Here is a 12,772-nt window from a genome sequence, read left to right as displayed (position 1 = left end):
TACTTTCCTCCCTCCTTTCCCCCTCCCTCCTTTCCTCCCTCCTTTCCTCCCTCCTTTCCTCCCTCCTTCCTCCCTCTCCTTTCCTCCCCCTCCCTCCTCCTTCCTCCCTCCTTTCCTCCCCCTCCCTCCTTTCCTCCCTCCTTTCCTCCTCCCTCCCCCTCCCTCCCCATCCCTCCCTCCTTTCCTCCCTCCTTTCCTCCCCTCCCTCCTCCCTCCCTCCCTTTCCTCCCTCCTTTCCTCCCTCCTTTTCCTCCCCCCTCCCTCCTTTCCTCCCTCCTTTCCTCCCCCCCCTCCCTCCCCATCCCTCCCTCCTTTCCTCCCTCATTTCCTCCCCCTCCCTCCTCCCTCCCTCCTTTCCTCCCTCCTTTCCTCCCTCGTTCCTCTCTCCTTTCCTCCCACCTTTCTTCCTACACCTTGTTTACAAATTAACCTGATCAGAGGTGTTTGTTACATATCTCCGTTTTGTATTTATACGAAGAAGAAAAAATATTCAGAAATGCAACCCATGAAAAAGGCAGTGGCATCTGCAGGTTGTGGGATTTAGCACCATCCTGCAGGTTCTGGGGTTAAGTCCCATCCTGTTGGCAGGTTGTGGGGTTTAGCACCATCCTGCAGGTTCTGGGGGTTAAGTCCCATCCTGTAGGCAGGTTGTGGGGATTAGCCCCATCCTGCAGATTCTGGGGGTTAAGACCCTGCCCTGTGTTTGCTGAACCATCAGTGGGCATGGCAACACGTATCCTGGCTACACCACCGCGTGTCTCTGTCCCTACCCTCTACATCCTCTGCTTCCATAGGTGTTGTGATGAGATACCCCTCCCCTGTCCTTGTATGTGCATGCACTATGGTTCTTCCACTTAACAATAACAATCAATAAAGTTTGTCAAGATAAGCAGACTGTCTGGGCTCTACTATATTATCACTCTCTTTTGATTTATTTCTTTACATTTTATGAAGGAAATTACCAGAGTTTCTCCTGTTCTGATCAGATGGAATTGAATTCCCACCTGGTCCAGAGATTCTCAGTTTCAGGACCAACCAGGACCAACCAGGACCAAAGGACAAGACCAACCAGGACCAACCAGGACCAACCAAGGACCAACCAGGACCAAACAAGACCAACCAGGACCAACCAAGGACCAAGACCAACCAAGACCAACCAGGACCAAACCAAGACCAACCAAGACCAACCAACACCAACCAGACCAACCCAACCAAGACCAACCAGGACCAACCAGGACCAAAGGACCAAGGACCAACCAGGACCAACCAGGACCAACCAGGACCAAGGACCAACCAACCAAACAAGACCAACCAGGACCAACCAGGACCAAACAAGACCAACCAGGACCAACCAGGACCAAACAAGACCAACCAGGACCAACCAGGACCAAACAAGACCAACCAGGACCAACCAGGACCAAACAAGACCAACCAGGACCAAACAAGACCAACCAGGACCAACCAGGACCAAACAAGGCCAACCAGGACCAACCAGGACCAAACAAGACCAACCAGGACCAACCAGGACCAAACAAGACCAACCAGGACCAACCAGGACCAAACAAGACCAACCAGGACCAACCAGGACCAACCAGGACCAACCAGGACCAAACAAGACCAACCAGGACCAACCAGGACCAACCAGGACCAAACAAGAGAATAGTGACTTGTGATTTAAGGTATATATCAGATCAGGTATATTTAAAAGGTATATATGAGATCAGGTATATTTAAAAGGTATATATCAGATCAGGTATATTTAAAAGGTATATATCAGATCAGGTATATTTAAAAGGTATATATCAGATCAGGTATATTTAAAAGGTATATATCAGATCAGGTATATTTAAAAGGTATATTTAAAAGGTATATATCAGATCAGGTATATTTAAAAGGTATATATCAGATCAGGTATATTTAAAAGGTATATATCAGATCAGGTATATTTAAAAGGTATATATCAGATCAGGTATATTTAAAAGGTATATATCAGATCAGATCAGTATATTTAAAAGGTATATATCAGATCAGGTATATTTAAAAGGTATATATCAGATCAGGTATATTTAAAAGGTATATATCAGATCAGGTATATTTAAAAGGTATATATCAGATCAGGTATATTTAAAAGGTATATATCAGATCAGGTATATTTAAAAGGTATATATCAGATCAGGTATATTTAAAAGGTATATATCAGATCAGGTATATTTAAAAGGTATATATCAGATCAGGTATATAAAAGGTATATATCAGATCAGGTATATTTAAAAGGTATATATCAGATCAGGTATATTTAAAAGGTATATATCAGATCAGGTATATTTAAAAGGTATATATCAGATCAGGTATATTTAAAAGGTCAGATCAGGTATATTTAAAAGGTATATATCAGATCAGGTATATTTAAAAGGTATATATCAGATCAGGTATATTTAAAAGGTATATATCAGATCAGGTATATTTAAAAGGTATATATCAGATCAGGTATATTTAAAAGGTATATATCAGATCAGGTATATTTAAAAGGTATATATCAGATCAGGTATATTTAAAAGGTATATATCAGATCAGGTATATTTAAAAGGTATATATCAGATCAGGTATATTTAAAAGGTATATATCAGATCAGGTATATTTAAAATTTAAAAGGTATATATCAGATCAGGTATATTTAAAACCAGGTATATATCAGATCAGGTATATTTAAAAGGTATATATCAGATCAGGTATATTTAAAAGGTATATATCAGATCAGGTATATTTAAAAGGTATATATCAGATCAGGTATATTTAAAACCAGGTATATATCAGATCAGGTATATTTAAAAGGTATATATCAGATCAGGTATATTTAAAAGGTATATATCAGATCAGGTATATTTAAAACCAGGTATATATCAGATCAGGTATATTTAAAAGGTATATATGAGATCAGGTATATTTAAAAGGTATATATCAGATCAGGTATATATCAGATCAGGTATATTTAAAAGGTATATATCAGATCAGGTATATTTAAAAGGATCAGGTATATATATCAGATCAGGTATATTTAAAAGGTATATATCAGATCAGGTATATTTAAAAGGTATATATCAGATCAGGTATATTTAAAAGATCCAGGTATATATATATATCAGATCAGGTATATTTAAAAGGTATATATCAGATCAGGTATATTTAAAAGGTATATATCAGATCAGGTATATTTAAAAGGTATATATCAGATCAGGTATATTTAAAAGGTATATATCAGATCAGGTATATTTAAAAGGTATATATCAGATCAGGTATATAAAAGGTATATATCAGATCAGGTATATTTAAAAGGTATATATCAGATCAGGTATATTTAAAAGGTATATAGATCAGATCAGGTATATTTAAAAGGTATATATCAGATCAGGTATATTTAAAAGGTATATATCAGATCAGGTATATTTAAAAGGTATATATCAGATCAGGTATATTTAAAAGGTATATATCAGATCAGATCAGGTATATTTAAAACCAGGTATTTATATATATCAGATCAGGTATATTTAAAAGGTATATATCAGATCAGGTATATTTAAAAGGTATATATGAGATCAGGTATATTTAAAAGGTATATATCAGATCAGGTATATTTAAAAGGTATATATCAGATCAGGTATATTTAAAAGGTATATATCAGATCAGGTATATTTAAAAGGTATATATCAGATCAGGTATATTTAAAAGGTATATATCAGATCAGGTATATTTAAAAGGTATATATCAGATCAGGTATATTTAAAAGGTATATATCAGATCAGGTATATTTAAAAGGTATATATCAGATCAGGTATATTTAAAAGGTATATATCAGATCAGGTATATTTAAAAGGTATATATCAGATCAGGTATATTTAAAAGGTATATATCAGATCAGTATATATCAGATCAGGTATATTTAAAAGGTATATATCAGATCAGGTATATTTAAAAGGTATATATCAGATCAGGTATATTTAAAAGGTATATATCAGATCAGGTATATTTAAAAGGTATATATCAGATCAGGTATATTTAAAAGATCAGGTATATTTAAAAGGTATATATCAGATCAGGTATATTTAAAAGGTATATATCAGATCAGGTATATTTAAAAGGTATATATCAGATCAGGTATATTTAAAAGGTATATATCAGATCAGGTATATTTAAAAGGTATATATCAGATCAGGTATATTTAAAAGTATATATCAGATCAGGTATATTTAAAAGGTATATATCAGATCAGGTATATTTAAAACAGATCAGGTATATAAAAGGTCAGATCAGGTATATTTAAAACCAGGTATATATCAGATCAGGTATATTTAAAAGGTATATATCAGATCAGGTATATTTAAAAGGTATATATCCAGGTATATATCAGATCAGGTATATTTAAAACCAGGTATATATCAGATCAGGTATATTTAAAAGGTATATATCAGATCAGGTATATTTAAAACCAGGTATATAAAAGGTCATATCAGATCAGGTATATTTAAAACCAGGTATATATCAGATCAGGTATATTTAAAAGGTATATATCAGATCAGGTATATTTAAAACCAGGTATATATCAGATCAGGTATATTTAAAAGGTATATATAGATCAGGTATATTTAAAAGGTATATATCAGATCAGGTATATTTAAAAGGTATATATCAGATCAGGTATATTTAAAACCAGGTATATATCAGATCAGGTATATTTAAAACCAGGTATATTTAAAAGGTCAGATCAGGTATATTTAAAAGGTATATATCAGATCAGGTATATTTAAAACCAGGTATATATCAGATCAGGTATATTTAAAAGGTATATATCAGATCAGGTATATTTAAAACCAGGTATATATCAGATCAGGTATATTTAAAAGGTATATATCAGATCAGGTATATTTAAAAGGTATATATCAGATCAGGTATATTTAAAAGGTATATATCAGATCAGGTATATATCAGATCAGGTATATTTAAAACCAGGTATATATCAGATCAGGTATATTTAAAAGGTATATATCAGATCAGGTATATTTAAAACCAGATCAGGTATATTTAAAAGGTATATATCAGATCAGGTATATTTAAAACCAGGTATATATCAGATCAGGTATATTTAAAATCCAGGTATATTTAAAAGGTATATATCAGATCAGGTATATTTAAAAGGTATATATCAGATCAGGTATATTTAAAAAAAGGTATATATCCAGGTATATATCAGATCAGGTATATTTAAAACCAGGTATATTTAAAAGGTCAGATCAGGTATATTTAAAACCAGGTATATATCAGATCAGGTATATTTAAAACCAGGTTTATATCAGATCAGGTATATTTAAAACCAGGTATATATCAGATCAGGTATATTTAAAATATATCCAGGTATATATCATATCAGGTATATTTAAAACCAGGTATATATCAGATCAGGTATATTTAAAACCAGGTATATATCAGATCAGGTATATTTAAAACCAGGTATATATCAGATCAGGTATATTTAAAACCAGGTATATATCAGATCAGGTATATTTAAAACCAGGTATATATCAGATCAGGTATATTTAAAACCAGGTATATATCAGATCAGGTATATTTAAAACCAGGTTTATATCAGATCAGGTATATTTAAAACCAGGTATATATCAGATCAGGTATAGTTCAGGTATATTTAAAACCAGGTGTATTTAAAACCAGGTAGTATATATATCAGATCAGGACCGGTATATTTAAAACCAGGTATATATCAGGGTAGACGAGAAGCAAGTACAGGGATCAGGTGAACATTTAATGGCAAATAGACAAGAAACAAGGACAGCGTCTGGTATATATGACTGGGGAATATCAGATCAGGTATATTTAAAAGGTATATATCAGATCAGGTATATTTAAAAGGTATATATCAGATCAGGTATATTTAAAAGGTACATCAATGCTGTCACGGGGTATATGAAACAGAGGAACAGACAGATATATCAGGATATTTAGGTATATCAAAACAGTGAAAAAGGTATATAGGTCAGGTATATTTAAAAGGTATATATCAGATCAGGTATATTTAAAAAGGTATATATCAGATGGGGCGCTGATGCTATTTAAAAGGTATATATCAGAAGGTGACAGGTATATTTAAAAGCATATATTTAAAGCCTGGCGATATATCAGATCAGGGAGGGGATTTCGGGAGCAGGCATATTTAAACAGATCAGGTATATATCAGATCAGGTATAGTTCAGAGACAGGTATATTTAAAACCAGGTATATATCAGATCAGGTCTATTTCCAACCCAGGTATATTTAAAACCAGGTATATATCAGATCAGGTATATTTCCGACCCAGCCAGGAACAGTATATTAGAAAGCCAGTTGTAATATGGATGTCAGCACTAGTTTCTAATTGAAGAATAAAAATAATTACTCTCCCATTCCCCAATTTGATTAGTATAATGAGAAAAGCGTCGCCAGAGGTTAGGGAGAAAGATAAGCAATATAAATGTTTAAATGTGATGGAGTCACATTACTGAGGTAATTACTGCCGCTCTGCCACAGTAACCAACAATCAATAATTCACAGATTCCAGGTCACGTCTCCCTCGTGTCATTTACAATTGGTTATTCATTGTGTTATTTAAAAAGGGGGGGGAACTGTTTCAGTTCTCATTTTTCAGCCTGGTCCTCCAGGAGAAAGAGAAGGAGCAAGAAAGGGAGATGGAAGGAGACAGAGAGATGGAGAGAGAGAGAGAGAGGAGGAAACAGAGGGGGAGAGATAGAAAGATGGAGCGAGGGAGGGAGACAGAGAGATTGTGAGATGGAGAGAGAGAGAAGGAAACAGAGGGAGAGAGATAGAAAGATGGAGAGAGGGAGGGAGACAGAGAGATTGTGAGATGGAGAGAGAGATAGAAACAGAGGGAGAGAGCTAGAAAGATGGAGAGAGGGAGGGAGACAGAGAGATTGTGAGATGGAGAGAGAGATAGAAACAGAGGGAGAGAGCTAGAAAGATGGAGCAGGGAGGGAGACAGAGAGATTGTGAGATGGAGAGAGAGATAGAAACAGAGGGAGAGAGCTAGAAAGATGGAGCGAGGAGGGAGACAGAGAGATTGTGAGATGGAGAGAGAGATAGAAACAGAGGGAGAGAGCTAGAAAGATGGAGCGAGGGAGGGAGACAGAGAGATTGTGAGATGGAGAGAGAGATAGAAACAGAGGAGAGAGCTAGAAAGATGGAGCGAGGGAGGGAGACAGAGAGATTGTGAGATGGAGAGAGAGATAGAAACAGAGGGAGAGAGCTAGAAAGATGGAGCGAGGGAGGGAGACAGAGAGATTGTGAGATGGAGAGAGAGATAGAAACAGAGGGAGAGAGCTAGAAAGATGGAGCGAGGGAGGGAGACAGAGAGATTGTGAGATGGAGAGAGAGATAGAAACAGAGGGAGAGAGCTAGAAAGATGGAGCGAGGGAGGGAGACAGAGAGATTGTGAGATGGAGAGAGAGATAGAAACAGAGGGAGAGAGCTAGAAAGATGGAGCGAGGGAGGAGACAGAGAGATTGTGAGATGGAGAGAGAGATAGAAACAGAGGGAGAGAGACTAGAAAGATGGAGCGAGGGAGGGAGACAGAAAGATGGAGATGGAGAGAGATAGAAACAGAGGGAGCAGGGCAGAAAGATGGAGCGAGGGAGGGAGACAGAGAGATGTGAGATGGAGAGGGCAGAAAGAAAGCAGAGGGAGGGAGACAGAAAGATGGAGAGAGGGAGGGGACAGAAAGATGGAGAGATGGAGACAGAGAGATGGAAACAGAGGGAGAGGGCAGAAAGATGGAGCGAGGGAGGGAGACAGAGAGATGGAGATGGAGGAGAGAGGGAGCAGAAAGAGGGGAGGGAGAGCAAGAAAGATGGAGAGAGGATGGAGGGGAGGGAGACAGAGAGATGGAGAGAGAGAGCAGGGCAGAAAGATGGAGCGAGGGAGGGAGACAGAGAGATGGAGAGAGGGAGGGAGACAGAGAGATGGAGAGAGGGAGCAGGGCAGAAAGATGGAGCGAGGGAGGGAGACAGAGAGATGGAGAGAGAGAGCAGCAGGGCAGAAAGATGGAGCGAGGGAGGGCAGACAGAGAGATGGAGAGAGGAGAGAGCAGGGCAGAAAGATGGAGCGAGGAGATGGGTTCCTCGAGACAGATGTCCCAGATGGGAGAGTAACCAGCAATAGAAAGATGGAGATAAAATGTAGATTAAAAGATGGAAAAATATTGAAGGAAAATTGAAATTTGCAATGTACAAACTTAAGATGATCAATCAATCAATCAAATGTATTTATAAAGCCCTTCTTACATCAGCTGATATCTCAAAGTGCTGTACAGAAACCCAGCCTAAAACCCCAAACAGCAAGCAATGCAGGTGTAGAAGCACGGTGGCTAGGAAAAACTCCCTAGAAAGGCCAGAACCTAGGAAGAAACCTAGAGAGGAACCAGGCTATGTGGGGTGGCCAGTCCTCTTCTGGCTGTGCCGGGTGGAGATTATAACAGAACATGACCAAGATGTTCAAACGTTCATAGACGACCAGCAGGTTCAGATAATAATAATCACAGTGGTTGTAGAGGGTGCAACAGATCAGCACCTCAGGAGTAAATCTCAGTTGGCTTTTCAGGATGAAAATGAATCACATTTACCTGCACAGGTGTCTTAAAATAACTATCTGAAAGTCTTGGCCCCAATAGGCCACGCCTCCGGAAAATAACTACCTGAAAGCCTTGGTCCCCAACAGGCCACGCCTCCGAAAAATAACTATCTGAAAGTCTTGGCCCCAATAGGCCACGCCTCTGGGAAAATAACTATCTGAAAGCCTTGGCCCCAATAGGCCACGCCTCCGGAAAATAACTATCTGAAAGTCTTGGCCCCAACAGGCCACGCCTCTGGGAAAATAACTATCTGAAAGTCTTGGCCCCAACAGGCCACGCCTCCGGAAAATAACTATCTGAAAGTCTTGGCCCCAACAGGCCACGCCTCCGGAAAATAACAATCTGAAAGCCTTGGCCCCAATAGGCCACGCCTCTGGGAAAATAACTATCTGAAAGCCTTGGCCCCAATAGGCCACGCCTCTGGGAAAATAACTATCTGAAAGCCTTGGCCCCAACAGGCCACGCCTCCGGAAAATAACTATCTGAAAGCCTTGGCCCCAATAGGCCATGCCTCTGGAAAATAAATATCTGAAAGCCTTGTCCCCAACAGGCCACGCCTCCGGAAAATAACCCTTGGCCCCACTTTAACTATCTGAAAGTCCGAACATGGGTTAATTTAACCTTGTTAGGTGTTTTGAATCACTTCCATGTTGGGTTGACCCAGCAACTGGGTCTTTTCTAATGTACTCCATTGGTCATATTCAGGAGGAGTGACCCCAATGGCCACGTTCCAGAGTTATTTTTGGACACACTCACAGTAATAACATTATTATTTAAATATTATGACAACTTGGGAACTATCCCAACATTGGGATATGCATAGGCTCTTAAGGAACAGACTGTTGTGTAAATATCTGAAAGCCTTTAAGGAACTCAGACTGTTGTGTAATCCTCTTAAGGAACTCAGACTGTTGTCTAAGCCTCTTAAGGAACTCAGACTGTTGTCTAAGCACACTTAAGGAACTCAGACTGTTTCTAAGCCTGACAAGGAACTCAGTCTGTTGGGATATGCAAGCCTCTTAAGGAACCCAGACTGGTATGTAAAGCCTCCTAAGGAACTCAGACTGTTGTCTAAGCCTCTTAAGGAACTCAGACTGTTGTGTAATCCTCTTTAAGGAACTCAGACTGTTGTGTAAGCCTCTTAAGGAACCCATACTGGTATGTAAAGCCTCTAAGGAACCCAGACTGTTGTGTAAGCCTCTTAAGGAACTCAGACTGTTGTGTAAGCCTCTAAAGGAACCCAGACTGTTGTGTAATCCTCTTTAAGGAACTCAGACTGTTGTGTAAAGCCTCTTAAGGAACTCAAACTGTTGTGTAAAGCCTCTTACGGAACTCAGACTGTTGTGTAAAGCCTCCTAAGGAACCCAGACTGTTGTGTAACCCTCTTAAGGAACCCAGACTGTTGTGTAAAGCCCCTAAGGAACTCAGACTGTTGTGTAAAACCTCCTAAGGAACTCAGACTGTTGTGTAAAGCCTCCTAAGGAACTCAGACTGTTGTCTAAGCCTCTTAAGGAACTCGGACTGTTGTGTAAGCCTCCTAAGGAACCCAGACTGTTGTGTAAAGCCTCTTAAGGAACTCAGACTGTTGTCTAAGCCTCTTGTGTAAGCCTCTTAAGGAGCCTCACATCTTCAGTCTTCAAAGAAAACTACCACCAGTCTTCAGGGTCAAAATTACCCAGTGTGTGTTCTAGCCCTTATTAACCCAGCGCTGGGTTGTTTTTCTTTAGAGTGTTGGATTGAATCCCGGCCGTACAGGGTATCTATACAGGGTATAGTTACTGTATGTGATGAACAAAAATACAGCTTCTATCACATGTACACTGCTCCACAACATAAAGGGAACACTAAAATAACACATCCTAGATCTGAATGAATGAAATATTCTTATTAAATACTGTTTTCTTTACATGGTTGAATGTGCTGACAACAAAATCACACAAAAATGATCAATGGAAATCAAATTTATCAACCCATGGAGGTCTGGATTTGGAGTCACACTCAAAAATAAAGTGGAAAACCACACTGCTGATCCAACTTTGATGTAATGTCCTTAAAACAAGTCAAAATGAGGCTCAGTAGTGTGTGTGACCTCCACGTGCCTGTATGACCTCCCTACAACGCCTGGGCATGCTCCTGATGAGGTGGCAGATGGTCTCCTGAGGGATCTCCTCCCACCTGGACTAAAGCATCCGCCAATTCCTGGACAGTCTGTGGTGCAACGTGGCATTGGTGGATGGAGCGAGACATAATGTCCCAGATGTGCTCAATTGGATTCAGGTCTGGGGAATGGGCGGGCCAGTCCATAGCATCAATGCCTTCTTCTTGCAGGAACTGCTGACACACTCCAGCCACATGAGGTCTAGCATTGTCTTGCATTAGGAGGAACCCAGGCCCAACCGCACCAGCATATGGTCTCACAACTGGTCTGAGGATCTCATCTCGGTACCTACTGGCAGTCAGGCTACCTCTGGTGAGCACATGGAGAGCTGTGCGGCCCCCAAAGAAATGCCACCCCACACCATGACTGACCCACCGCCAAACCGGTCATGCTGGAGGATGTTGCAGGCAGCAGAACGTTCTCCACGGTGTCTCCAGACTGTCACGTCTGTCACATGTGCTCAGTGTGAACCTGCTTTCATCTGTGAAGAGCACAGGGCGCCAGTGGCGAATTTGCCAATCTTGGTGTTCTTTGGCAAATGCCAAACATCCTGCACGGTGTTGGGCTGTAAGCACAACCCCCACCTGTGGATGTCGGGCCCTCATAACACCCTCATGGAGTCTGTTTCTGACCGTTTGAGCAGACACATGCACATTTGTGGCCTGCTGGAGGTCATTTTGCAGGGCTCTGGCAGTGATCCTCCTGCTCCTCCTTGCACAAAGGCGGAGGTAGCGGTCCTGCTGCTGGGTTGTTGCCCTCCTACGGCCTCCTCCACGTCTCCTGATGTACTGGCCTGTCTCCTGGTAGCGCCTCCATGCTCTGGACACTACGCTGACAGACACAGCAAACCTTCTTGCCACAGCTCACATTGATGAGCCATCCTGGATGAGCTGCACTACCTGAGCCACTTGTGTGGGTTGTAGACTCCGTCTCATGCTACCACTAGAGTGAAAGCACCGCCAGCATTCAAAAGTGACCAAAACATCAGCCAGGAAGCATAGGAACTGGTCTGTGGTCACCACCTGCAGAACCACTCCTTTATTGGGGGTGTCTTGCTAATTGCCTATAATTTCCACCTGTTGTCTATTCCATTTGCACGACAGCATGTGACATTTATTGTCAATCAGTGTTGCTTCCTAAGTGGACAGTTTGATTTCACAGAAGTGTGATTGACTTGGAGTTACATTGTGTTGTTTAAGTGTTCCCTTTATTTTTTTGAGCAGTGTATATCAGATTAGTTTGACTAGTGATGAGTGAGTAAAGACTAGTAGAGAAGTACTTCTAGAGGAAGTTCATGGAGGAACCAGGAAAACGAACAGTGCTGTGAGGTTAGTATGAGTTTGTACCTAACAACCATTTGGAGACTGAAAGATGTTGATCTATTTATTTGCATTAGGAAGGTATTTTAACTATATGAATTGTGACTTTTCCTCAATGTTTGTTTTTTTACACCATTTGAAGAACCAGGCCTCAGTGTACTGCTGTTCCTGTTCAGGATATTCTCTCATGGGTTTGAAGAACCAGGCCTCAGTGTACTGCTGTTCCTGTTCAGGATATTCTCTCATGGGTTTGAAGAGACAGGCCTCAGTGTACTGCTGTTCCTGTTCAGGATATTCTCTCATGGGTTTGAAGAACCAGGCCTCAGTGTACTACTGTTCCTGTTCAGGATATTCTCTCATGGGTTTGAAGAACCAGGCCTCAGTGTACTGCTGTTCCTGTTCAGGATATTCTCTCATGGGTTTGAAGAGCCAGGCCTCAGTGTCAATACTGCTGTTCCTGATCAGGATATTCTCTCATGGGTTTGAAGAGCCAGGCCTCAGTGTCAATACTACTGTTCCTGTTCAGGATATTCTCTCATGGGTTTGAAGAGCCATTCCTCAGTGTACTGCTGTTCCTGTTCAGGATATTCTCTCATGGGTTTGAAGAAC

This window comes from Oncorhynchus tshawytscha, unplaced genomic scaffold, assembly GCF_018296145.1.
Source record: "Oncorhynchus tshawytscha isolate Ot180627B unplaced genomic scaffold, Otsh_v2.0 Un_contig_1201_pilon_pilon, whole genome shotgun sequence".
Classification (NCBI taxonomy): domain Eukaryota; kingdom Metazoa; phylum Chordata; class Actinopteri; order Salmoniformes; family Salmonidae; genus Oncorhynchus; species Oncorhynchus tshawytscha.
The sequence above is the reverse complement of the archived record's forward strand: the minus strand, read 5'-3'. Positions refer to the sequence as shown.